Source organism: Notamacropus eugenii, chromosome 2 (genome assembly GCF_028372415.1).
Source record: "Notamacropus eugenii isolate mMacEug1 chromosome 2, mMacEug1.pri_v2, whole genome shotgun sequence".
Lineage (NCBI taxonomy): Eukaryota > Metazoa > Chordata > Mammalia > Diprotodontia > Macropodidae > Notamacropus > Notamacropus eugenii.
Genome location: NC_092873.1, coordinates 272,406,452 through 272,432,743, shown reverse-complemented (window position 1 = coordinate 272,432,743; position 26,292 = coordinate 272,406,452). Strand labels below are relative to the sequence as shown.

General features: G+C 38.5%; 1 pseudogene; it reads right to left on the bottom strand.

Moving 5' to 3' along the window:
* Positions 1–4,370: 4,370 nt before the first annotated feature.
* LOC140522970 (protein NipSnap homolog 1 pseudogene) lies at positions 4,371–25,538 on the bottom strand (annotated as a pseudogene).
* Between the last annotated feature and the right edge of the window lie 754 nt (positions 25,539–26,292).

The window sequence follows — 26,292 nt, the reverse complement described above, 5'->3', positions numbered from 1 at the left end:
GGTTCACAGGAATTAGGATTATACAACCTCCTTCCTTAAAGCCTTTCTCAGTACCCCAGAGGGGCAGAACATTATCTCAAATATCTAGCCTATATTCCATAGCCACAAATTCCCCACACATCCCCACGGCAGCTTAAAAATCTAGTGCTTTCCTTAATGGAAATAGAAAACAAATGGTCATGATCACTATATGGTCCCTTTATATATCTATAGCATCATAGAATCATAGATTTACATTTTAAGGGGATCTCAGAGGACAACTCATTTTATAGATGAGGAAACTAAGGTCCTAAGTAGTTCAGTGACTGGCCCAAGGTCACACAGACTTAGATTGGCATGTAGGTCCCCTGTTTCCAAAGCCTCTTGGATCTCATCTCCAAAGTATCATCATTTTTGCACTTCTCAGGACCTTCCTCAAAGTGTTTATGTCTCTTTCACAATTAAATTAACCAAACTGTGTGAACTCGATAGGGTTTTGATACCCTGTAACATGTTGCCATGGACTAAGCAAAGTAAAGGGAAAGAGGAGAGGAAGGAAAAAGAGAAAGAACCTAAGGAAGAAAGGTGGAGAATTCTGTCCTTCCCCACCGTCACTCCCACTGATATGAATAAACAGGCTTTCTCCATTCTTGCTAAGCACAGCATCTGTCAGTCCCTGCTCTGGGTCATTTCTCACCTTCATGATGAATCTGGCCTCCAATTAATTCCCCTCTCTTGTGCTGCTGCAGAGGTCCTACCAGCAATCTGATTAGTAAGACAGACCTGCTCTCCTTATTCTGGCAGATTTCAATCAGGTTATTCCACTCAAAGCAGCCATTCACTGAGGGCTCACTCTGAACCAAGCCAGTTGCTAGGTGCTAAGGGTGGGTGGAGTGGAGCCAGTGCTACAAAGATCAATAAGACTCTGGTTACAACATCCTTTATGTTAATCAGCTCCTCTGAGTTTTAACAGGGCAGGGTGCATGTATGTAAGTACTACAATTGATATGTAGGGGCAGTGAGACAGCACAGTGGCCTGGAGTCAGGAAGATCTGAGTTCAAATCCAACCTCGGATAACTGTGATGTTGGGCAAGTCAATAAATCCCTATTGACCTTATTTCCTCATCTGTAAAATAGGGACACACTTGGAGAAGGAAAGGGCAAACATCTCCAGTATCTTTGGAAAAAGTCCACGGGATCCCATAGAGTCAGGCACAACTGAATAACCAAACAATAACTTAAGTTCTTTTAGGGCCAGAAACCACTGTTTTATCTAAGCTTAAAAAGGCCGTATTTGTATTAAAGGGTTACACAGCACTTTACAGATATTATCTTAGTTTATTCTCACAGTAACCTTGGGAAGTCAATGCTATTCTTATCCCCATTTCACAGATGAAGAAACTGATGCAAACAGAAGTTTAGAGATTTGCCCAGGTACACACAGCTAGTAAGTGTCAGAGACTGAATTTGCACTATCCTCACTGCAGGTCCAGAGGTCCACCCAAAGTGCTACTAACATCTCCAATCCCCCACCACACACCATTGCTTTCCTCATCTTCTCATTACACAGACACACACAGAGACACACACACACACATACACACACAGACACACAGGTGCACACACACACACAGACACACACAAACACACACACGCAAACACACACAGACACACACCCTTAGCTCAGTGTTTTCCCTACTTAAAAGGTTTTTAAATGGGTTCAGTTTGGCTTTTCCTTCTGTGTCTATTACAGCAGTGACCAGGTGCTAAGCACATCGAGACAGACACACAATGAGTATTGGCTAAATGAGACCTAGATTTAAAGAGGGCTGAGGACTTTCTTCAATACTTCAGAAGAACCTTAATAGACAGTCTTCATAAGGTCCTATGATCAGAAAATCTCCAGTGCCCCCCAAAAATCTAAACTTAGCTTAGATGGATTTAAGGTAACAGAAGCACCCTCTATCCTAAGGTCCACCTTGAGGTTTCTAAAAATGCATCCAGGGGCCTGGAGGGAACCCTGGCTACTTCCTGGCTTCACTTCCTCCCTGGGCTGTCTTCCTGACAAAGGCTGTGATTTTACTGCAAGAACTCTTTCTTTTTAAAAGGTGGTCATTATCCCCAAATTGACTTTTTAAATTATAGAACTTCAGATGTAGCAAGCACCTAATCAGGGAAATGGTTTGTTTTAAACTGATTTTAAATACCACAGTGCTCAAATTAGTCAGTGGGATTTTTTTTCTCAGTAATATTAGGCCTTAAATTTTAATTAAAAAACAATACTCTGACTAGGTTCTAACCACGCTTTAATAAACAGAAAAGGATGAAAACAGAATTACAAAAGACCATTGCTTAGGGATAACAAGTCTGCCTGTGAGTTATGACTGTTTCATCCCTACGCGATCCTACCTCAGTCATTCACTAGTTTGTGTGACCCCGAGCAAGTTAGTTTTTCCTTTCAGTCTTAGTTGCCTAATTGTAAAATGGAAATAATAATAGCAGCTCCCTCACAGGGATGTTGTAAGGATCAAACGAGATAGCAGGGGTCAGGGAGATCTGAATTCAAATCTTGCCTCACACTCTTGCCAGCTATGTGATTCTGGGAAAGTCACATAACCTCTCTCAGTCTCAGTTTCCTCATCTGTAAAATGTAGATAATAGTGATGACTACCTCACAGAGTCGCCATGAAGAACAAATAAGATAAATAATTGTAAAGTATTTTGAAAACCTTATTGTGCAATATGAATTAGTTAGCTAAGGGCAGCTAGGTGGCACAGTGGATAGAGTGCTAGGCCTGAAGTCGGGAAAACTCATCTTCCTGAGTTCAAATCTGGCCTCAGACACTTACTTAGCTGTACAACCCTGAGCAAGTCACTTCAGCTGGGGAGGGAAATGGCAAACCACTCCAGTGTCTTTGCCAAGAAAACCCCAAATGGGATCACAGAGAGCCAAACACAACTGAAAAACGACTCAATGCACCAATGTTAGCTAGCAAGAGAAGTGCTAGGGGCAAGAGATATGAGGGATGAGGAATATCTCTTATTCTTTGTCTGATCCTCTCATCCAACGTATTCTTTCCCATATCAAATATCAGTTATTGTTAGTATCTCTTATCATCATTCCCCTCCAGTGATTATTACTCCAATATCAATTAACCAACTAACATCAATTAACCAACTAACGTCAATTAACATTTTTCCTAAGGGATATGTACTGAAAAGATAAAACATTCCTGCCCTCCTCCCCCACCACCAAGGGGCTTGCCCTTTTTTCTATCCATCCTTCCCTGGGAAGAAGCATCTCAACCTGAAAGTAATTGCTACATAGCATTAGCTCCACCAAGTTCATAAATGCCCTTGTTGTTTCCTCTTGACTGCCTTAGGTTCTCTCCTCTGTTACATCAAGTAAGTCACTCCCAATTTCACCCCTCACCAGGCTGTCCACACAATAAAGCATGGACTCCAGACCCCTGACCTCTGGCTGCTCTCTCTGAAGGACTTTTATTTTTTTCCTATGAAATATTTAATTAGGATAGTCAGTGAATCTCAGTAAAGCTTCCCCAAAAGGAAATGGACCCAAATCATCTGAATGTGTTTTGTGAGATGCAGGAAGCTGAGGATGCCAACCTCCCTTAAGATACTGAAATAACCCCTACATAGCAATCAAAGACAGTGATGCAGGGTAAAGCTGTGGAGCCAAAAGAAATATGAGAAGGGAGAAATGGAAGGAAGACAACAACCTGTAGCCCCATTACAGAGATGGCCAACACAGTTAACATGGAGGGGAACAAAGTCCAGAGTTTGAAAGCATGAGAAGCATGCAAAGGGAGGATCGCTTCCACAAGCCAGGAGGATTCAGTGGTATTTTAAATCTTAACTGAGTGACATGAGGACAAGCCCTACTACCCTTGGCAATGAGCTGTCTCTTCCACCCTTCCTCTGATCCTACCCCACCACCCTTCAAGAGACTGGTCTCAAAAACCCTCTCCAATAACTCCAGCATCTTTCAGCTTTCATTGGCTCAAGACCATTCTTCAGGAGCCAGGATCATGAAACAGAGTGGGGGACTTGGCTCAGGTACAGCAGTGAAGCTGGCAGCTGAGGCTAGGCGTGGTGGAATTCTAGTGGCCTGGCCCCAGCCTTTGAGTCTGTCTTCCTACAAAGTCTAAACACTAGCCCCCACAACCTCTGGTGTATATATGGCTGTATCCAGGGTGTTTGCATGGAAGCAAACTAGACCTGGGCAACAACAGCTGAGAGATTTTAGGGAAAGGGACTTAAAACCAAAAATCTGCTCCTGTTTTTCAACAGTAACTAGAAAGATAAAGAGAAACAGGAGGAGAAATAGAAATGAGGCACTGGTAGATGACAAGCAGAAGAAGTTAGACTGTTAGTTTTGTTCTGCTTTTCCTAGCTTAACTCCTGAGGGCCCTGTCCAGATCCAGAGGAAATAATGATGCATAAAATCTGGATGTCTTCTGTCCATCTGCTCCCTCCAAGGATGCAGAAGGCATCTCTGGGTCACTGGAAGAGTGAGATCTACAAGGGGATCATAATATGGGACACTGTCCCAGACTAGAGGGACTATCTAATACACATTCTCTTTTCAGACCTTTTTTCTCCCTGCTGCCTTGTGTGTCTCCTCATAGGACTGTAGGCTCAGAGATGATGGACCATGTGAAGCTCTGATCTGGAGAAGAAGCCATCTATAGCTTTCTGGTTCTCCTGCTAGAATCTGATGGCTCATGATGTTATTTCCCCATTTAATCATGGTTCCTTGCTTCAGCTTGTAAGTCTTTCGCTTATAATCATTGTGGGGCACTCATGAGACTGGGGTTTATTCCAGAAGCTGAATTCCAAAAATAACTAGTTCCTCCAAGACAGCAGCATTTTGCTCCTCTCCTTCTAGAACTCCAGATACTCCTTGTTTTCTCTGAGTTTGTTCAAGCAGTTCATAGTAGATAGAGTAGCCACTTAAGAAACATTGAGGGTACACTGCCTGGTCTTGCTCCCCATACCGGGTGTTCCAGTTTCCCCCAGGGCACAGAAAGAATCCATGTCCAAGTGAAATTGAAGAGAAAGTGCTCTGTCAAGGTGTTGGAGACATCCAGACATTGGGGCTTTGCGTTATGAAATTGGATCTTATACAAGTTGCTGATCTCCTTTGAAATGAGAGCGAAATGGGCATCTGTCAGAGGATCCACGTTGGGGACAAAGAGAGCAGAACGAGTAAGCTTTGTCTCTAGTCTCAACTAGGCCTGGGTCCCTCTGCAGGGCAAACTTTCAGGGAAATGGTGCACATGCTCATAAGCTTAGTCTGAAGGTCTTTTTTTCCTCACAAACAGGTAAAAAACAGAGGTTTATGTTCACAACTATGTGTTGACCTCAAAAGGAGGAAATTAAGGCCGGAAGTCTCTCTCCCCACCTAGAGACTTACAGAGAATCCTATTCATAATACAGCCAGGGAGGGAAAGGAAATGCCATGGCTGGTTAATGCGTGTTATATGCATTGTCAGATATATAATAAGCAGACTGGAAACAATACCTGTGCATACGCTGAAGTCCATAGGTGTATTGCATGAGCAAGTATGCTATGAGAGCTCACAACAACTGGGCTTATTGGCCAACGTCTCTGTTACATATTTGCCTGTCTATCTAATAAGAAGGGTTTAATCTGGAGTAGAAATAGAAAATGACTGTGATATAAAGATAAATAGTATCAATAAACCCTATCTAAAAATATTTTCATAGACTGTAATTTTTAAAATCTTTCTGTGGTTCTGTAGATACTTTTTTCCAGAATTTAAACACCGTGCCCAGAACCTACTACATAGTAGGTTCTTAATAAATGCTTGCTAAATTGTGTTTCATTTTCATTAATCACATTCCTGGGCTTAATAAAAGCAAACTAAGTCAGAAGATAAGATAAAGGATAAATGAAAAGGTTGATGAGTTCTGAAAAAGAGAACAACATGGAGATCAAATTAATAAAAAAGTGTAACCTCCAAAGACTGGTCCATAGCCTCCTTGTATTTTTAGATGGTACTCAGTCATTCAAAATGCTTAATTAGGATACAACTACACTTAAAATAGGGAAATTAGGTGGCACAGTGGATAGAGTACCAGGCTTAAAATCAAAAAGATTCCTTTTCAGGAGTTCAAATCCAGCCTCAGACACTTACTAGCTGTATGACCCTGGGCAAGTTACTTAACTCTGTTGGCCTTAGTTTCCTCATCTGTAAAATGAGCTGGAGAAGGAAATGGCAAACCACTACAGTATCTTTGCCAAGAAAACCTCAAAGGAGTCATAAAGAGTCAGCCATGGCCGAAAAATGACTGAAACAACAACTCTTAAAATAAGTTGTCCAGGAACATTGGACGTATTTTTGTGACCTCTGGAATTGTGGCTTTTAAGGAAGTTTCCAAATAGAATTGATTTGATGATGATTTGGTTGTTGTACATGGAGAAGATTAAAAAACACTTGTCTTTTCCAGTCCATAATCTAAAAATTTTACTTATTCTATATCTTCCTTTCTAATTCCCTCAGAAACAGATTCCATTAAATATATAATGAAAGAACTTGGGTAACTAGAACTGCCCCAACAAAAATGACTTTGAAAGTAAGATTAGACAGAATTTGGACTTAATTTAGTACTAATACAAAATACTTTTGGATTGTTTAATAAAGGAGAAAGGGAAAAGGGCATATTTAGAAGCTTCTTTTCAGATATCGTAGAATCATAAAGTCAAAGAAGGAGGAACAAATTATTCTGGGAAATTGGGTTAGTGAGCATATAGAAAAGGAAGTGGTAATCATAAGCTCACATGGCTTCATTAAGAACAGATCATGCCAGACTAACCCAATTTCCCTTTTTGACAGGATATGTCAGTGGATCAGAGCAATCCTGTAGCTAGAGTTTACTCATATTTCAGCAATGCATTTGACAAAATTTTTTATGTTATTCTTTTGGGAAAGATAGAGAGATAGAGGTTAGACAAAGGTACAATTAGATGGAATTGAAAACTGGTTAATGGGACAAACCCAAAGATTAATCATAAAGGTTTCAATGTCTAGTTAGACCAAGTCCTCCCATGGAGTAGACCAAGGATTTATGATTGGCCCAGTGTTATATAATATTTTTCACCAACGATTTACATAAAGCTCAATGACATGATTATAAAATTTGTAGATGACACACTACCAGAAGGGATCTAAAGTCAAGATTCAAATAATTATGATAGATTAGAATAGTGGACTTAATCTAATAAAGACAAATCAAATAAGGATAACTGTAAAGTCTTAAGCTTAGGTTCAAAAAAATCAACTCTACAAGTACAAAATGGAGAGATACATAGCTAGACAGTTGTAGTTCCTCTAAAAAATGATCTGAGATTTTTAGTGGGTTACAAGTTCAGTAGAAGTCAACATGGAAGCCTACACAGCTAATTCCATTTTAGGCTCTGTTAAGTCAGGCATACTATTCAATTATCTTCTCTATGCATTTGAATTCCAGCTCTCTCTCTGTCTCTGTTTCTCTCTCTCTCTCTCATATACATATATAGAGATATTTTTATATATCTATAGACAGCTAGATAGATAAATAGACAGATATGCATATACAAACTCCCTAGGGATAGCTAGATGGTACAATGGATAGAGTGCTAGGCCTGGAGTCAGGAAGACTCCTTTTCTTGAGTTTAAATCTGGCCTCAGACACTTACTAGCTGTCTGACCTTGGGCAAGTCACTTAACTCCATTTGCCTCAGTTTCCTCATCTGTAAAATGAGCTGGAGAGAAAATGTCAAACTACTCCAGTGTCTTTGCCAAGAAAACCTCAGACGGGATCAGGAAGAGTGGGACATGACTGAAACAAATGAACGACAATAATCTCTCTAATCTTGAACTACAGTTCCATAGTACTCACTGCTTATTTCACATTTCCAGCTGAATATATCATCTCATACTCAATATGTCCAAAACAGAACTCATTATCTTTGCCCACCCTTTAACCTCCTCCAACCTTTACTTCTTCCTGACTTGCCTATTTTTGTTGAGAAAACCACCATCTTTCTGGTCACTCAGGCCTGTGACCTACAAGTCATCCTCAGCTCCTTACTCTAATTTGCTCCTCATACCCAATAAGATGTCAAGTCTTGTCAGTTTTACCTCCACAACATCAGTCACCTCTACCCCCCCATCTCTCTTCTCATACAATCACTGCCCTGTTTCAGGGTTTCATCACCTCTCTCCTGGAGGGTTGAAAAAGCCTCTTAACTACTGCTTCCATTCCTTATATTCTCTTTTCTCCCCAATCTGTCTTCCACACAGAAGGGAAATGGATGTTCCTCAAAGGCAGGACATCATCTGGCTCAAGAAAGCTCCACTGGCTCCCCTGGTGCTAGAGGATAATATATTAACTCCTTTATTTAATGTATCACAGTTTGTATGTAGCTTTCCTTTTCTGACTTCTTGCACATGACTCTCTTTTATGCATTCATGGCTTCATTCACAGCTTATCCACTTGCTGCTTACCCTGTGTGACAGCCATCTCTTATCTTTGCGCAGTCAGGAAATGCACCCTGCCCCATCCTCAATATTGGCCACACAGAATTTCTAATATCCTTTAAGACTCAGATCAAGTGCTACTTTCTATCCCAGTTGCCCACGTTGTTAGAGAATAATCCTCCCTATTGCCAAGAATTACTTGTAATATTGTTACCTCTTACCTGTAGCATTTAACGGTCTCTCCTCAGGATTCATCTTTTTTTTTTTTTAATTCAATTCGATAAACATTTATTAAATGACTACTGTGTGCTAGGCATTGTGATAAATGCTAGGAAAACAAGAAAAAAAAGACACTTTCTGACCTCCAATAGGTTTATAGTCTGTTGGGGGAAGGTAACATGGAAGAAGAGAAGAGAGAGAGGGAAAGTAAGGGGAGGGAGAGAGATGGAGCCACCAGGGAGTATGATGTTCCATGGAGTCAAAATCAAGCAAAGCTGCTGATAGAAAACCGAGTGTAAAGTTCTACAAGTTCTGAATCCTCTGTAAAGGAAGGCTTTAGGAGGAGTTTATTGCTCCACCCTCCAGCCCTCCAATCAGAGGGGAGAGGCAACTGAAGGAGTTCAGAAGGTGTCAAGTATCCAAAAAAAAAAAAAAAAGTCAATCAACATGGTGATAAGATTTCCTGGAGAGGGCATGATGTTCCCATAGGTTCAAAATCAAGCTGCTGCTGAAAAACAGTTATCCTTCCTGACCTCTCTGTTACTTTTGGTATTTACTGACCACTTTCTTTTCCTAGATACTTCCTCCTTTCTGGGATTTTGTGACAGTTCTCTATCTTTGTTCTCCTCTTACCTGTGAGACTGCTCCTGGTCTCCTTTGTGGACTTATTGTCTAAATCACCCCACCCCACACACGCACAAATATGTGTGTTTCCCACATCTTCTAGCTCCTATGTTCTCTTTTGTTTTTCCCTTTAGTCTCTTGCAAAACTCATCATCTCCCATGAGTGTAATTATAATTTATGCAGATGACTCACACACACACACACACACACACACACACACACACACACATTTCTTTCAGAGATGACTTGTGGATTCACTATTTTAATTTTTCCCTCCTGTTCTAAAATGTATGGGCAGGGTGTTTTTTCTTAATGATTTTTAAAAAGTCTACATATAGATCTTTTTTTAAATGTTTTTCAAGTAGTCCAATGATTCTTAAATTATCTCTTTCATCTGTAATCCAGCTTTTTTGCTTTTTGACATGAGATGCTTCTCATTTTTTCTATTTTTCCAATTGTTTGATTTTACTTTTTTGTTGCTGTTTCTGAAGTTAGTAAGTTTTGTTTTGTCCATGATAAGTTTTAGAGAGTTAGCTAATTAGCAATGTTTTGTACCTCTTTTGCTAAACTATTTATTTTTATTCCAAGTCTCTCCTCTATAGTTCTCATTTCTTTTATAATGCTTTTTTTCTAGCATTCTCATTTAATTTATAATAGTTTTAATTCTTTAAAAACTACTGCTTTATTTCTTGTTGGAATTCCATGGAGTTTGTGGCTAAACTGTGTGTTCCTTTAAGTCTTTGATTGCAGGTATTTTGAGTTCTCTTCTGAGTTTATAAAGTTTTGGCCATCTTTAGCATCATAATAATTGCTGACTTTTCTTCCCTCTGTTTAACATTTCCATCTCTTCACAACCTCACCCTTTCCTATTTTTCCAGTCTTCTCAAACATTACCTTCCTCCAGAAACTCTGCAATCCAGCCATACTGACTTACTTGTTCTATATACAGGACATGTCACGTCCCTTCCCAGTTCCTTTGCTCTGGCTGTCCCCAATATCTGGGGATGTATTCCCACTTCCTTTCTGTCTCTCAGAATCTCTGGTTTTTTCCAAGACAAATTAGGTTCAAGTACTACCTTCTACATTAAACCATTCCTGATGTTCTCTCCTCACTCCCCTCCTCAACTGCTAAAACTTACTTCTTCTCAAAATTATTTCATGATCATTTTATACCAATTATGTAGGTATTTGTAACATACTGTTTCCTTTATTAGAAGGTAAGCTCCTTGAGGAAAAGTACTGTTTCACTTTTGTCTTTGTATGCCTGGTGCTTAGAACAAGTGCCTGTACTGGTTGATTAATCTGCCTCAAACCCATCCCTCTGCCAAACTTCCTTATCTGTTGAATACTCTTCTAGTCTCTCAGATCCAAAACCTCAGGATTATCTGAACTCCTAACTCTTCACCACTCCAACATATCCAGACAGTTGTCAAACATTTTTGCTTCTACCTTCACCACATTTCTCACAAGTGACTCTTACTGATGGCATGCTTGGGTGCCTGTGCTTGGACCCAGTCCTAAAATCATATTTCTCTCTAAAAATCACATTTCTACCTAGCCTCAAAACACTTATCCCAAGCAGTTTCTCCCCAGGCCAAGGACAGCCTGCCTTAGATCTCTCTATAATAGGTGCTTAATAAATGCTTGTTCCCTTTTCCCCTTGTACATATACATGTTGTTTCTCTGGAAAGAATATGTGTTCCTGGAGATGAGACCATTTAATTTTTTTTTCTATTTGTATCCCCGGAACCTAGCACAGAGTCTGACACCTATTAGGTGCTTAATAAATGTTTGTTGATTCATTGAGACATGTGTATGTGTATATCAAATACATGTATGTGTTTATATGTACTTAAATAATGATTGCAGAGTCACTAAGTGCTCTTTTCCTATCAATGTTATGATGAGTATATTGCAATAAAGTTGAACAATTACTGGGGTTCTGTTTTGGGGGGAAGCAGGGAATTTGGGAAATCTAGACTGATGCTTTCACATTGTGAGGACAGAGGTATATGTAACATAGTAGACATCCAGATCAGATAGTTTTTTTTTTTTTAACAATCTCTCCTTTATGACAAATGATTTGCAGTAAAAATCCTGAAATTAAATGAATAATAGAAAAGATACTCATCTTCTGTAAGGAAGTAGCCAGCTGAACCTATTATTTATTAGTTTGAACCAGCTATGTACTGGCTGAACTGGCTGTTTACTGGGTCATAAAGATATTTACTACTCCCTGACCAATTATATATATGCATTTACATTTATTTTGTCTAACAAGACATCAATGAGAGCAGCCTGGGTATTTCTCAGTCAGCCCTGACCATTAGTTGACTTAGTGACACTTCAGGCCTAAAAATCACACCTCCATGTAGCCCCCTCTTGGGTTATTTCCCCATGAACTCTGGGTCAAATACCTGCAAAGTACATACTAAAAATGCATGTTCCTTTAAGAACTGACCACTCCTTCTCCACTCCCTAATCCCATCCTGAGTCGCCTAGTTAGCATATTTGGTACATATTTCACTATAGAATATCTTATATAAACTTTACTTATACCCCATTCAGATCACAGGTTCCCTAAGATTTTTACTGGCTGAAAAGTATAATAAATCTTTACCACTTTGACCTCAAGAATGCTTGAGTCTGCGAATTCTTTCAAGGCCCATGCAAGGGACTCCAGTCTTGGGTTTCCTGTATCTTTCTGGCTCTCATCATTACTACTCATAACAGTACCATCACCACTGCTAACACCACTTTTGTTCAGGCCCTTATCTCTTCTGACATAGACTAATGCAATAACCTCCTAATTGGTTTCCAAGAGTCAGATCTCTCAGCACTGCACTCCATCCTCTATCCAAAGTGATTTTACTTAAGTGCAGATCTGGCATTTCCTGGACCTAATCAGTAAAATCTTGTCCTGCCATTGAACTTCAATGACTCTGGAAGACAGGATGAGGCTCTGTCTCACTTAAATCAATCACACATAAGTCAAGACATCACCCTCATGATGCCATTGGTCCTCTTCCAGAACATGTAGCACCCTATTGTTTCCACTATAAAATATAAATTCTTCTGTTTGACCTTCAAATTTAGTCCAACATATCTTTCTATCTCATTATATAATACTCATCTTCTGTAATCTCCATTCCAGCTAAACTGGATTTCTCTCTACTCCTTAAACACATTCTCCCAACTCTGGACTTTGTACAACCTTCCTCCTGCTCTCCATTTCTGCCTCACTGAATCCTCATTTTCCTTCAAGAATCACCTTGTACATGAATCCCCTAACTGCTTGTACCCTCCCTTCCTAACTACTTTGTATATAATCTCCTAGGATTATTTTGTGTTTATTCTTTAAACACTTATTTATTCTATAAAGACTTAAACATGTCAAATGAGATATATTTGTAAAGTGTTTAGCACAATACCTGGCATATAATAGGTGCTTAATAAATGTTTGTTCCCTTTTCCCCTTGTACATATACATGTTGTTTCTCTGGAAAGAATATGTGTTCCTGGAGATGAGACCATTTAATTTTTTTTTCTATTTGTATCCCCGGAACCTAGCACAGAGTCTGACACTTATTAGGTGCTTAATAAATGTTTGTTGATTCATTGAGACATGTGTATGTGTATATCAAATACATGTATGTGTTTATATGTACTTAAATAATGATTGCAGAGTCACTAAGTGCTCTTTTCCTATCAATGTTATGATGAGTATATTGCAATAAAGTTGAACAATTACTGGGGTTCTGTTTTGGGGGGAAGCAGGGAATTTGGGAAATCTAGACTGATGCTTTCACATTGTGAGGACAGAGGTATATGTAACATAGTAGACATCCAGATCAGATAGTTTTTTTTTTTTAACAATCTCTCCTTTATGACAAATGATTTGCAGTAAAAATCCTGAAATTAAATGAATAATAGAAAAGATATTTATATAGTGAACATTTTCTTTTATTAAACTTCCTATATATAATCATGCCAGTAAAAAATTAAAAACAAAATATCACAGTAGAAAAAAGGTCAAAAGTTATGGAAGAATATTTTTTTACTTATATTAATATATTTTTAAAAGAGAATAAAATATACCTACCTATTGGTCTACCATAGTAATGAATGATAATACTACAGTTTCTGTTTTTGAGCCTTAATGTCTACAAATATGTCAATGACTTCATAAGAATTGATCTTTTTGCATTCATATTCAATAGAAAATATAGTAAAATTTGTTAATCTACTTTTACTCATAATAAACCAATACTTTTTAAAAATTGATTTGATTTACAAAAAGTTTCTTTCACATGAAGCAGCAGATATACAAAGAGAAAAAGTCTTAAGCATAAGGATGTTTGGCAGAGATTCATAAAAGTTCCATTTCACAAGTGAATTTTAATGAAACTGAAAAGTCTGCAAAAGGGACAATTTCAGCAACTACTAAATCAAACTACTGATGAAACATTTTCTATTATTGATTCATTCTTTAGTTTTAAGACAATTAACCATTTAAAAGAAGAATGTTTTCATTTTCAAGATGTTATTCAAATTCAGTAAAATATTTCATGTATGAATTAAATTAGCACTTAGCAAACACAAATATTAATCCTCAGTTCACACTACTTCAATTTGAGATTTTAAACTTCTTTCTCTCTCTCTCTGTCTCTCTCTCTCTCTCTCTGTCTCTCTTCCTCCCCATTTCTCTTGCCGCTTTCAGTAGTGAAATCCTCATTCACTAAATAAGTGTACACTGTTCTGTACCGGGAAAAGGCCAGAGATGCAACTTGAAACCCTGAGGGGCAAGTGTCCTGAAATGCAAGAGCAGGGGCTTTGGATATGAATTTAGTGAGGACCATGGCTAGGTAGGAACTGAGTAAAGCTTGAACTTAATCCCCCTCTCTTCCACATAGACTGAGATGGTGTAAGGGCAATTATGCCCCAGGTATGGGGTGGGAGGAGGGTGAAATGAATGTTTGTATTTGTTATAACTTGAAGGAAACGTTCTTTTATAAGAACCAATCTTGTCTGCTAAGTAGTTAAATGAAACTGGGGTGCTTAGACTTCTAAAATAGGGAGAATACAATTCATGGGGATTTTAGCCAATGACACAGAAAGAGACCTTCTCCCCTTCCCCAGTTCTATTCACCATGATCTTTCAATGATCACTGATAGTGGCTCACTTTTCACCAATTCTTTTAATACATAAGACTGTGTTTATTTGGGACTAGTGATTTGAACTCATAAAAGCAGTTTTGTTTTGTTTTTTTTAAGGACAAATACTTGAAGTGGGGAAAGGATTACTGGGAAATAGTTTTGTCAAAACAAAACTGAGTGCTTATGATGTGTGCGGGAGAACCTTGGGGTAGAGGTGAAATGTAATACATCTGGCCCTCAAACAGTGGGGGCCAGAGTAAAATCATTATTATGCTTTGAATTAATGAAGTCAATGTAATGGTGAGAGCTGATATTTTTGCATTTTAATAATTTGCAAGGCAACCACAAAAAAATTTGAATGCATCATTTGTGTAAATTATGACCAAATACTCCCAGTACTGTTGGGTGTTTTCTGTTTTGTTTGTTTTTTGGCCAGAGCTACGATTTCATGGGTGTTGGTAGGACCTGGATGAGGAAATTCCTGAGACCAATGCAGACAGGCAACCATTGATCAATTAACCCACATTTATGAAAAACCTATTATGTTCTAAGCTCTGTGCTATGTGCTAGGAATATAAAGATCAAAAAAAGAAAAAAGTCTTTATATCTCTCCACCTCCAGGGAACAAAGAAGATCCCCAGGATGTTAGGGTTAAACCCCTGTGGAGAACCACAGTGGACAGGCACACGAGAATGAGTTATGATGTTCATCCCTGGAAGGAACTCCCAAATCAATGAGATCACGTATCCCCTTGTGTATGTGAGAGATGAAACCATGACTAGTGCGTTTATCATGATTTTAAAAACACTTGATGTTTATTATATTTTAATTAGTTCTCTTGATCACAAGGGAGGGAGCACAGCACAGATGATGGAGAACTTACCTCAAAACTGGGAAAGAACAGAGTTCAAGTCTTGCCTTGGACACATACTAGCTATGTGACCCTGGGCAGGTCACTTAACTTCTCAGTGCTCTAGATAACACTAAGATTATATATTATGGAGAAAGTGTTGAGCTGCATTAGTAGAGGGAGTTCCTTATACCAATGAAATCACATGTCCAGTACCTATCACTAGCATTCTGAATACAACTGTTATTGTAAGTTAAGTATTTTGCTGAGACCAATTCTTTCTGGAGCAGGGGGTGGAAATGCAAGCACTAAACTTCAAGCTGGATACTTCCTCACTTTTATCTTCACTGACACAATGCCCTTTATAACCTTAAACAAGTCAGTTAGCATAGTAACTTTCTTACTTAAGGTTCTATTCTTATAAAAGAGAGATAATAGGAACATTTTTTTAAAAGGGCTGTGAGGATTAATCCTTGACTATCCCTAAAACGCTTTGAAGATGAAAACTGGTAGTTATAGGTTCCAGTGGACATATAAATCAGGAAATAAAGGAAAGATGGCACATGGACAGAGCCAGAAAAACATGATATACTTTGAATCTATCTTTCCTGCAATTATATCTTATATTTTGCATTTCCTCAATCTTCCCTTCATCCCTATATCTTAAACAAGTACAGTATTAGGCTACTACGAACATTAAAGAGAATAACCTCTAGAAGGAGATTTGTTCACAGAGAAAACATTCATGCTAAATGGTAGTTGGTACATAGATAAATCAATGACATATACCTGTCTCTGTCTTTTCTGCTTTAACTTTCAGTTTCAGATTTGTTACAAAGAAGATGAAGAAAATTGCAGCAAATAAGAATTGTCACAGAGCAAGGAAAATTCCAAGGAAAATGTTATTCTTTTGTCTGTAAGGATGCAGTGAATCAAGATGATTTATTTTTAAAGGCTTTGACAAGATTATACAGTCACTGACCCTGGAGTCATTGCTTTCTGTTAGAGCATGACCATCAGATCATATAAAGTAAATGACCAAGTGTTGGTGACCAATCATTATTAGACTGTATTGTTAGTGAAGTGAGTGGGTCATGTGATCTGGGAGTTTTTATATTTACAAAAATTAATTATTGGTTCTATGAAATCACAAAGGGAAAAGGGAAACCTGAGGCCACTTAGTTCAATGGATAGTTAAGGTTGAACTCTCAATTAGCAATGATCCAATTGAAGACAGTGAAGGGATTCTACTGACCTTCAAGAAAGCCTCCTCCACTTTGGGGCAAGTCTAACTACTAAAATGACGGTTATTTTCTTTACACCAAGCCCAAATCTTCCTTGACATAACCATTACCCATAGATCAGTTGTTCAGTCTGGGGCCAGGTGAAAAAAAGATTACTATATATGAAAGCACTGCAAATGTAAGAAGTTGTCCATAAGTCTTATCATCTTTTGACAATATAAACAATTTCTTCTAATGATGGCATGCTCTCTACACCTCTTCATCTTCTCCCCCTTTCCCCTTCTCTGGACATGCTCTAGTTTGCCAATGCTCTTATTAAATAATGGTTACCAAAACTGAACACAATACTGCAGATATAATCTGACAAGAGCATAGTATAATAAGGATTGTCATCTCTCTCACTCCAAATATATCTTTCACTACAGTCCAAGATTGTATTCACTCTTACAATCCACTAAAATCTACATGTTTTTTTCTGATTGTCATATCTTTCCATCTTGTATTTGTCAAGACAACAAGCACCTACTATGAAAAATGCTATTTCTTAAGCACCTAATACATGAAGTTAATTTTTTTAAGTTAAAGATTAAATTTTTTTCAACATAATTCTGTTATATTTAGCCTATTTTTCTAGCTTGCTGATATCTGACACAGGGTCCATAGGCTTCACTAGATTGCAAAAGGAGTCTATGACACCAAAAAAAGGTGAATGATCTCTGGTATAGATGGTATAATTATAAAATTTTCAAATGGTACAAAACTATGACAGGTAGTTTACATACTGGATGAAAGAATCAGGATTCAAAAAGATCTCAAGAGGCTAAAACATCAAGCCATACCAATGATGATGAAATTTAATATATGTAGAAAGGTCAGCGACAGATAGGGATAGGCTATTTTGTGTTGCTGAGGAAAATGAAAAGAAGGCCAACAAACAGCTTCTCTTAGGATTCTATAGCCATATGAGTAGTTGCCATTTGCATAAAATAGCCTTTTAAAATTCTGGAATGAGTACAGCCCCCTTGTTATTCACCCAACATAATGGAGCTGCTGGTATGAGGTATAAATTAGCTTCCTTACCACAGTGACCCTAAATCTCTTTTCTGTTTGAAGAAATGGAGCCTTAGGGATATTTATCTCAGCCAAGGGGGTATGATAAAACCTAAACTGGGTTTCTGACCTTAAGTGTTGTTGTGCTTGTCCTTCCTTTTCAAAAAGGATCATGACATCAGGGAAGTGATGACATGACTTATAGTTGACTTTGATTTGAGTGAGGGAGGTCTGTGGAAGGTCATCAGTCTCACTTTCTCCTTCTGAGCCATCTGGGTCCAATGACCAGATATTCATCAGGATGATTGGAGATGGTCCAGGATGACCTTCAGTGAAGGGATAACTGAACTGAGAGACCCAGTGGATGTCAGTTTAGTGAAGTTCAGATAGAGAAGAGTCAAGATGAATTAACTGTGAAGAATCAAGAAGAGTGTTGTTGACTATTGTCTTTAGTTCTGGGCACTAACAAGGTTTTAAGTTGGGATAGCTGGTTCAGGTGTGAAAGAATTCACTTAGACCTTCTCTTTTAGCCAATGGGAGTTTTTTATTTTATGTGAAAAAGTATCACGGGCCTCCTCAGCAATAAAGCTAAGTGAGACTGATTATTTGAGGGAATTATGCTTACATAGAGGTTTTCATAATGATGATGTAGTTTTAGAGTTTTTAATGAAAGTTAAAGATTAAAGACAGGACAAGATGACATAGAATGAGGGATACAAAGGGAATTCTTTATGGTTTAAGGATTTAAGGACAGGGAAGAAGGATACAGTTAAAAATTAAATGACCCGGGAACACAGGCTAAGGGAAACAAAAACAATTCTTTTGGTACAGGTTCAAGATAACGAGGGAAAGGACTTTAGGATGCCCTTAGGTTACAGAATAAATTAGGGGCTTCACCAAGTATTGGAAAAGCAACCTGTAATATTATTTTTAACCTTTAGGGTACTGTTTGTATCCACATCATTTCCCCACTCAAACACCACTAGGCAGGAGAAATCTTTCCAAAAAAGAGAGAAGGTCATTGTCTTCTTTGAACACATTTCTGGCTGGTCACATCCTGGTGTCATCTCTTATCTCATGTTCTGCTTGCTCCATCTGCCTCAAGCACTCTTTTCTACTTCATCAGTACCATACATTATAAAAGATGTTAGACCTGAAATCATAAAGAGGCCAATCAAAGTGATTAAAGGCTTCAAGTCTATGATATGTGAGAACTGACTGGAAAAACTGGAAATGTTTAGCCTACAGAAGAAAAGACTTATGGAGAATATAATATATGAAGATGTAAAGAAAGATGTAATAGCCTATCTGTGTCTGACCTTTCTACATCTATCAAAATGTAAAGAAAATCTTCCTAGCTATTGAATTTATTCCAAAGCAGAATGGTCTGTCTCAGGAACTCCCCCTTCTCATGAGGTCATCAAGCAAATACTCTAAGACCACTGACCAAATATATCTTAGAAGGGTTTCTTGATCCAGCATGGGTTAGATGAAATGACTATTGAGATTCCTTCCAATTCTGAGATACCGTGAATTTGGGACAAGATGTATAGTCAGTCAGAAAACAGTCCAATGTATGCTACAGATGTTACTTAAGAAACCATGTGATTGGTAATGTGTGGTCAGGAAAGGCATTTCTGATGTGAAGACAAGGCAGAGCAGCATTTTTTATAAAAAACAGAATGTGTATAACCTTTGTGGAGAAGGACATATCTATAGAAACTGCACACTCCTAGAGTATGGGATAACAAAAGCTCACACTGGGCTAGCTCAAGGGATTGGAAAGAAAGAGAAAATGAAACAATAGAGTTGATAAAATCTGACCAAATGAATGCAAGGAAACCACTTGGGACTATAAGAAGGAGCAACCCTAAGTAAGAGACTTTAGGAAGAGAGGAAGGAAAATAAAGAAGATGGATTCTAGGCACTAGTGTAGGGGAAGGCAGAGGGAGGGAGGAAGAGCAGATGCAGCAAGAAAACTGCAAGATGATACCTTTTGATGAGGAAAAAAGAAGATGCTCTCTTGGATCCAAAAAGGCAACTTTGTCTGAAATCTACGAATGAGTAAAGAAAAACATGAGAAAGTAATGGGGAAAAAAGCCCCAGAAAATAAGGAAAATAGCCCTAATGTACATAGAACTAAGTCCCAGAATGTAAGAGGGGAAAGTAATGTAGATTTTTAAGGTAAATTATAGAAAAAAAGGAGATAAAAAGATGGAAATCCAACAAAAACTTGAAGGGATGATTAAAATCAGAAAATAAAGCAGAACCTAAAATAAGATCAGGTAATACAAAATAGTACAGGGCTGCAGAAAGTTAGAGAGGTATCCTGTGGGCCTTGAAAAAAGAAATAGGGATGACTGTCCTATGAGAAAAGAGATGAAATACAGAGAGAAATTCATCATGTGTAAAGAAGCTGGTTGAGGGCTCTTCATTCTTGTCAATCAGAGAAGAAAATCTTATACTGTAAATGTGAGGGTTTCTTTGCTTATGGCTGCTAATGTACCTGTTTGAAAAATATAAGATCTTAGTTGGAAGATGACTCTTGAGCTGAATTAGCCTAGTGAAAAGATTCAGGATTGGAAGGGTTTTTCACTTTTCACCACCACCTCCTGCAGTCTTTCCTTCCTTCTTTCAGCCCCCTTCCCTTTTACTCCGCTTTACCCTTGCTACTTTTCCACCCCTTTTAGCTTCCTCTTCCCTCTCTTGCCCCTTCACCTCCTATTGCCTATAGAGCTGGTTAGATTTATATACTTAATTATTTATTTATTAAATTAATAAATTAAATAAACTAATAAATAAATTAAATTTATTGTTCCCTCTTTGAACCAAATCAGATGAGAGTATCTCTCAAACAATGCTCATCTCCCTCCCCTCTTTCCCTCTACTCTAATATAATTTTGTACTTCTTCCTGTGATGCAATTTATCATCTTCTACTTCGTCCTTTTTACATCTCCTGTTACAATTCCTTTGCATGCTCGAATCACATTTTTATCATCACATCATTTACTTTATACCTTTTCCCTCTATCTATGTATATCCTTTTATACTTCATAATAGATGTACAATTCACAAGATTAACAAGTATCATTTTCCCTTTTAGGGATGTAAACAGTTTGCCCAAACTGAGTAACAAGTTTTTCTTTTCCCCTATTTACCTTTTTATGCCTCTCTTGAGACCTGTGTTTGAAGATCAAATTTTCTATCGAGTTCTGACCTTTTAGTCAAGAAAGTCTGGAAATCCTTTATTTCATTGAATGTCCATCTCTTTGCCTCAAATGTTATGCTGAATTTTGCTGGGAAATTAATCTTTGGTTGTACTCCCAGCTCCTTTGCCTTACAGAATATCAGATTCCAGTTCCTTCAATCTTTTAATGTAGAAGCTACAAGGTCCTGTGTGATCCTGACTGTAGCTCCTCGATATTTGAATGGTTTCTTTCTGGCTGCCTGTAGTATTTTCTCCTTCACTTGATAGTTCTGGAATTTGGCAACAATATTTCTTGGTGTTTTTAGTTTGGGATCCCTTTCAGGAGGTGAATGGTGGATTTGTTCGATGACTATTTTGCCCTCTGGATCTAGCACTTCTGGGCAGTTTTCCTTGATGATTTCTTGGAAGATATTGTCCAGATTCTTTTTTTCATCATGGCTTTCTGGTAGGCCAATAATTCTTAAATTTTCTCTCCTGGATCTATTTTCCAGGTCAGTTGTTTTTCCAATTAGATATTTTACATTTTCTTCTATCTTTTCATTCTTTAGATTCTGTTTGACTGATTCTTGATGTCTCATAGAGTTTTAGCTTCTATTTGTCCAATTCTAATTTTCATCAAATTGTTTCCTTCAGATAACTTTTGCGTCTCCTTTTCCATCTGTCCAATTATTCCTTTTAAGGAATTATTTTCTCCAGTAAGTTTTTGTACTTCCTTTTCCATTTGTTCAATTTTCCTTTTTAAAGAGCTGTTCTCTTCAGTGAATTCTTTTTTTATACTTTGAAAATCATTGACCATTTTGTTTTCTATTTCCTTCTTCAACTGTTCCAGGAGTGCTCTCTGTGCATGTGAGCAGTTCATAGTCCCTTCTGAAGTTTCAAATGAGAGTACAGTCTCAATACTGACCTCTTTGGTAATCATGTTTTGGTCCTTGTCCCCATGGAAAGATTCTATAGTCTTTTCCTGCTTGCTCTGCTTCTTCTTGCTCATGATGGTGGTGAGGGTTTGTATGTTGTGGCCTCTGGTTCTTTCCGTTAGAAGCTGGAGAATCTGTTGTTGAGCTGTGGGTGTGAGAAAGCTAAGGGCAGGTGCCTTTGTTTTTCTTTTGTTTTGTATTTCCCAGCTTAGCCCTGAGACTAGCTTGTTAAGTGTGGGGGAGGGGTGGTCTGGTCATAAGAGATCTCCTTAGCTGAGCTAGAGCAAAGGCAAGGTCAGCTCATGCCTGGGTCCTAGTCCAAATTTCCACCACCCCTAGGACCTCCTCTCCTAGTGCTGAGGCATGCTTGGATCCTAGTGTGAGTTTCCACCCCCTCTGGGGCTCCTCTCCCCTTAGCTATTTTTCAAACCTCAGGTGCTACAAGACTGTTTGCTCCTTCAGCTGTTCCCACTGATCCAGGATTTTTCTGGGAAAATATTTTATGATTCTTTCGAGGTCAATAAGGGGAGAGGGAGAGAGCATTTACTGATCACTCTGACATTTTGGGTCCTGGAAGATCAAGTAGGTGACTTACAGATGTTTAATCTGTGAGCTGAAAGTCTCGGGAATGGCTGCAGCTGTTACCTGGAGCTCAGCAGCTGTCACTCACTCTGCTCCACTGGTCTCCTGCCCTGGGCTGCCATTCCACCTTTCCACCACGCTGCTGCTGCCTGAGGCCACCCTGGTGGTTTCCTGCTCATCTATGCTGCTGCGGGACACACTGCACTGTGTGATGTGGCCTCACCCTGCAGAACAGATCCTTCTTCCAGTCTGTCCTGGTCTGTGAATCTGCCATAGTCGGTCTCCTATTGGATTCTGTACCTCCAAAATTTGGTCAGATTCTCTTTTTAGAGGTATCTGAAAGAGTTTGTTTAAGAGCTCAGGTGAGTAGTTGCTCTCACTCTGCCATCTTGGCTCTGCCCCTGGAAGGGTTTTTAGAAGCCTTCTAATAAATCAACCTACAACTCTAAGCAGAAATTATATATTCATATTATCACCAAAAGACACTACAAGGGAGAAAGTTATTAAGGACATGGTGTTTTTTCTGCATGCAATGAGGTGGATGGATAGAGTATTTGTTAATCTTTTATTCTATAACAGGCATTGTGGTAAGTAGGGATACAAAAACATAAAAACAATCCCTTCTCTCAGGAGGCTTATATTCTAATGAGGGAATATACAACATAAAGAGGGGCTGACAAAAGGAGAAAGGGGGAAACATGCCACCCCCTACATGGGGACAAGGCAGCTAGTAGAGAAGTAAGGTGAATAATAAGTTGAAAGTGAAATGAGCTTTTGAGGACTCTCCAAATATGAAAATTCCAGACAAACTTACCAGTTCCCTAGTAGCCTTCAGAGTAGTGTCATCCTTAAATGGGCAAAGTAGTTGGTGAAGGGCAGGAGCTGACCTGAGAGTGAGCTGAAAGTGAAGAGCTCTGGGGAGCTGAGAAAACATTCTTGACAAGGATTTGGAGAAAAGAATAAAAATTAGGTTTAGAAAAATGGATAGGACTAAAAGGAAACAAAAATTAACCATAAAGACTTTTTTTTTTGAGCCAACAGGGTTAGTGTCTTGCTCAGGCTCACACAGCTAGCAAGTGTCTGAAACTGGATTTAAGCTCAAGCCCCCCTGACTCCAGGGCCAGTACTCTATCCACTGTGTTACCTAGCTGCCCCTGAAGACCTATCTTTAGAAACCATGCATAAGAACACAAGATTGAAGGACACCTACATGTATATGCTTACCATTTGCCATAACATTTTCCCTGTCTCCCCCCACCCCCAAAGGAATTGACAGGATTTATGTTTAAGGAAGAAATTTGTCAATAAACACTGCTTAAAGTTTCTTGGGGGAAAGATAAAAGTCCATTTGAGACAGGTTCAAAAAAAAGAGACACTTTGGGAAACTGGAAACTGTAGATATGCAGGGGATATTGACTTTTCAACATGTCTCAGATTCTCAACTTACCTCTCTAGAGATTTTAAACATTTTCCTTTTAGTGAAGTCAAGCCCTCTCTTTTGGTTGAGATGAGATTCCTCTTGCTCTCATCTAAAGAGCTCAATCACTTTTATGCATTTTTTGTATATTTTAATCCATATAACTGCTTTGATTCCTATTTGCCATTTGCTTGAATAAATAGGTTAATTTGTTTTTGTGTTGGTCTTTTTGTATAGCCAGCATTTTGCAAGAAGTCAAACTGGCAAGAATAACTTAATTATGTATCTAACCAAATAAGTAGCTTCTATTTTTAAATCCCTCAAATGATATCCCTAGATTAGTAATAGAGGGGTAGATGTAGATATATGTACACATATGTTTATATACATTTGTACACATACATTTACCCCATAGGATAGCACACTAGCATTACATACATATATATGTGTACATATATACACTATATATATGTGTGCCTATGTATATGTGTACTAGCACTATAAATATGTATACCTTTACCCATGAGGGATATCCCACTAGTATTACAGATATGTGTATATGTCTGTGTGTTTACGTATGTATGTATACATATGTAAATATATGTACATATGGGTATACTTACACACGTATTCTGGCTGCTTGAAGTATTTTTTCTTTGACTTGGAAGTTGTAGATTTGGGGAATTTTCATTTGGGCGTTTGTTCAAGAAATAATTGATGGATTCTTTCTATGTTTACCCTCTGGTTCTAAGAAATCTAGGAAACTATCATTTCAGATTATTTGAAATACGATGTTTGACTTTTTTTGTTGGTCATTGAGTTCAGATAGTCAACTTTTTCTTAATTTGTTATCCTAGGTGTTTTCTGGATCTATCATTTTTGCTATGAGATACCTTACATTTTCTTCTATTTTTTTCAGCCTTTTGACTTTGTTTTAATATTTCTTGTTGTCCTAAAGAGTCATTGGCTTTTATTTAGTCCATCTTAATTTTTAAGAAGTCTGTTTTTTAGGTAAAGTTTTATGCCTAGAACTTCTGCCAAGCTGTTAATTCCTTTTTCAATTCTTTTTTTCCATAGCTCTCATTTCTTTTCCATGTTTTCCCCTCTAGTGTTCTCATTTCCTTGAAATTAAAAAAAAATTCTTAAAACCTTCCCCCCAAACTCTTGCTTTATCTCTTCTAGGAATTCTATATGAATTTGTGGACAAGCTGTATTTTTCTTTGAGGCTTTGTTTTTAAATGTTTTGGAATCATTTTATTCTTTTGGGTTTGTGTCTTGGCATCCCTGTCACCATAATAGCTTTTAATGGTGTGATTCCTTTTATTGTTGGCTCATTCCTCCAGTCTGCTTCCTTACTTTTCCTCAATATTAGGGCTGGGCTCTGCATGCTTCTGGAGGGAACAGCTGGGCTGGCCTGTTGCTGAATTCCAGGATCTCAAGGCAAGGTCAGACTGAGGACCTGCAAGCTTTCAGGGCTCCCAAAGTAGGAGTCTGGACAAAATCTGATCACTGACTAACCCTCATCTGAGTTCTGTAAGTTTCTGACCTACATGTACATCTGAGAAACAGTGGACTATGACAGACTCAGTCACTATCAGTGAGCTGGACAGCTCTGTTGGTTCAGCGACAGAACTGAAGGCTCCCCTTAGATTTGTGATTCCTATCCTAATTATTCCTCTGCAGGCTTCAGATTGCACTAGAAACTGGAACTGAGACTTCCCTGTGGTCTGAGTCATATTGCGGATGCTTGCTTCTGAACTTGCTCCTCTTTCTGTATACCACATGTAGCCTACAACCTCTCTCTACCTTGAACACCCTTAAGCACAAGTACCTTCCTCAGTCCACACTAGATCTGTGACCCAGAACTAGATAGGAGGTATCAAAGTTTCCAGTTAGCATCTATTTCCATCATGAGGCCCCAGTAGGAGCCTGGGACCTCTTCTTGTTCACATTTACAGCCTTTCCCATGTGCTTAGAATGTTTCACATTCTCCTAGCTATACTCCTTCCTTAGTATTCACAGACCTGTCTGGGTCCCTATGCCAAATTGAGTTATAAAAAATGATTCTGTGACTTTTTCTTGGATTTCCCCACCAAGATTCTATCTAGTGCATTTTCTAGATCTGTTTGGAAGAGTTTGGTAGGGAGAAAAACTTGCTATGCTTCTTCCTACTCTATCGTCTTGGCTCCATCCCTTCACAGTCATTGTGTTCATCCTTTGTTTTCGAAGAAGACCATAACATCAAAGAAACGATGACATGACTTGCAGTTGACTTTGATTTGAGGAAGAGAGGGCTGTGCAAGATCACCAGCTTCACTTTCTCCTCCTGAGCTATCTGAATCCAATGACCACATATTCATCAGGATGACTGGAGATGGTCCAGCATGCAATGGGAGACCTTGGCCTTTTTAGTAACTGTTTCTCTTTCCCTTCCAGCTTGATTTAGTTATTTTTTTTCTTTTGCTCATTAAAGGGGCCACTCCCTGCCTACTTCTTAAATAGGACTATTCACTCAATGGGCATTATCTCCCCTCTAAG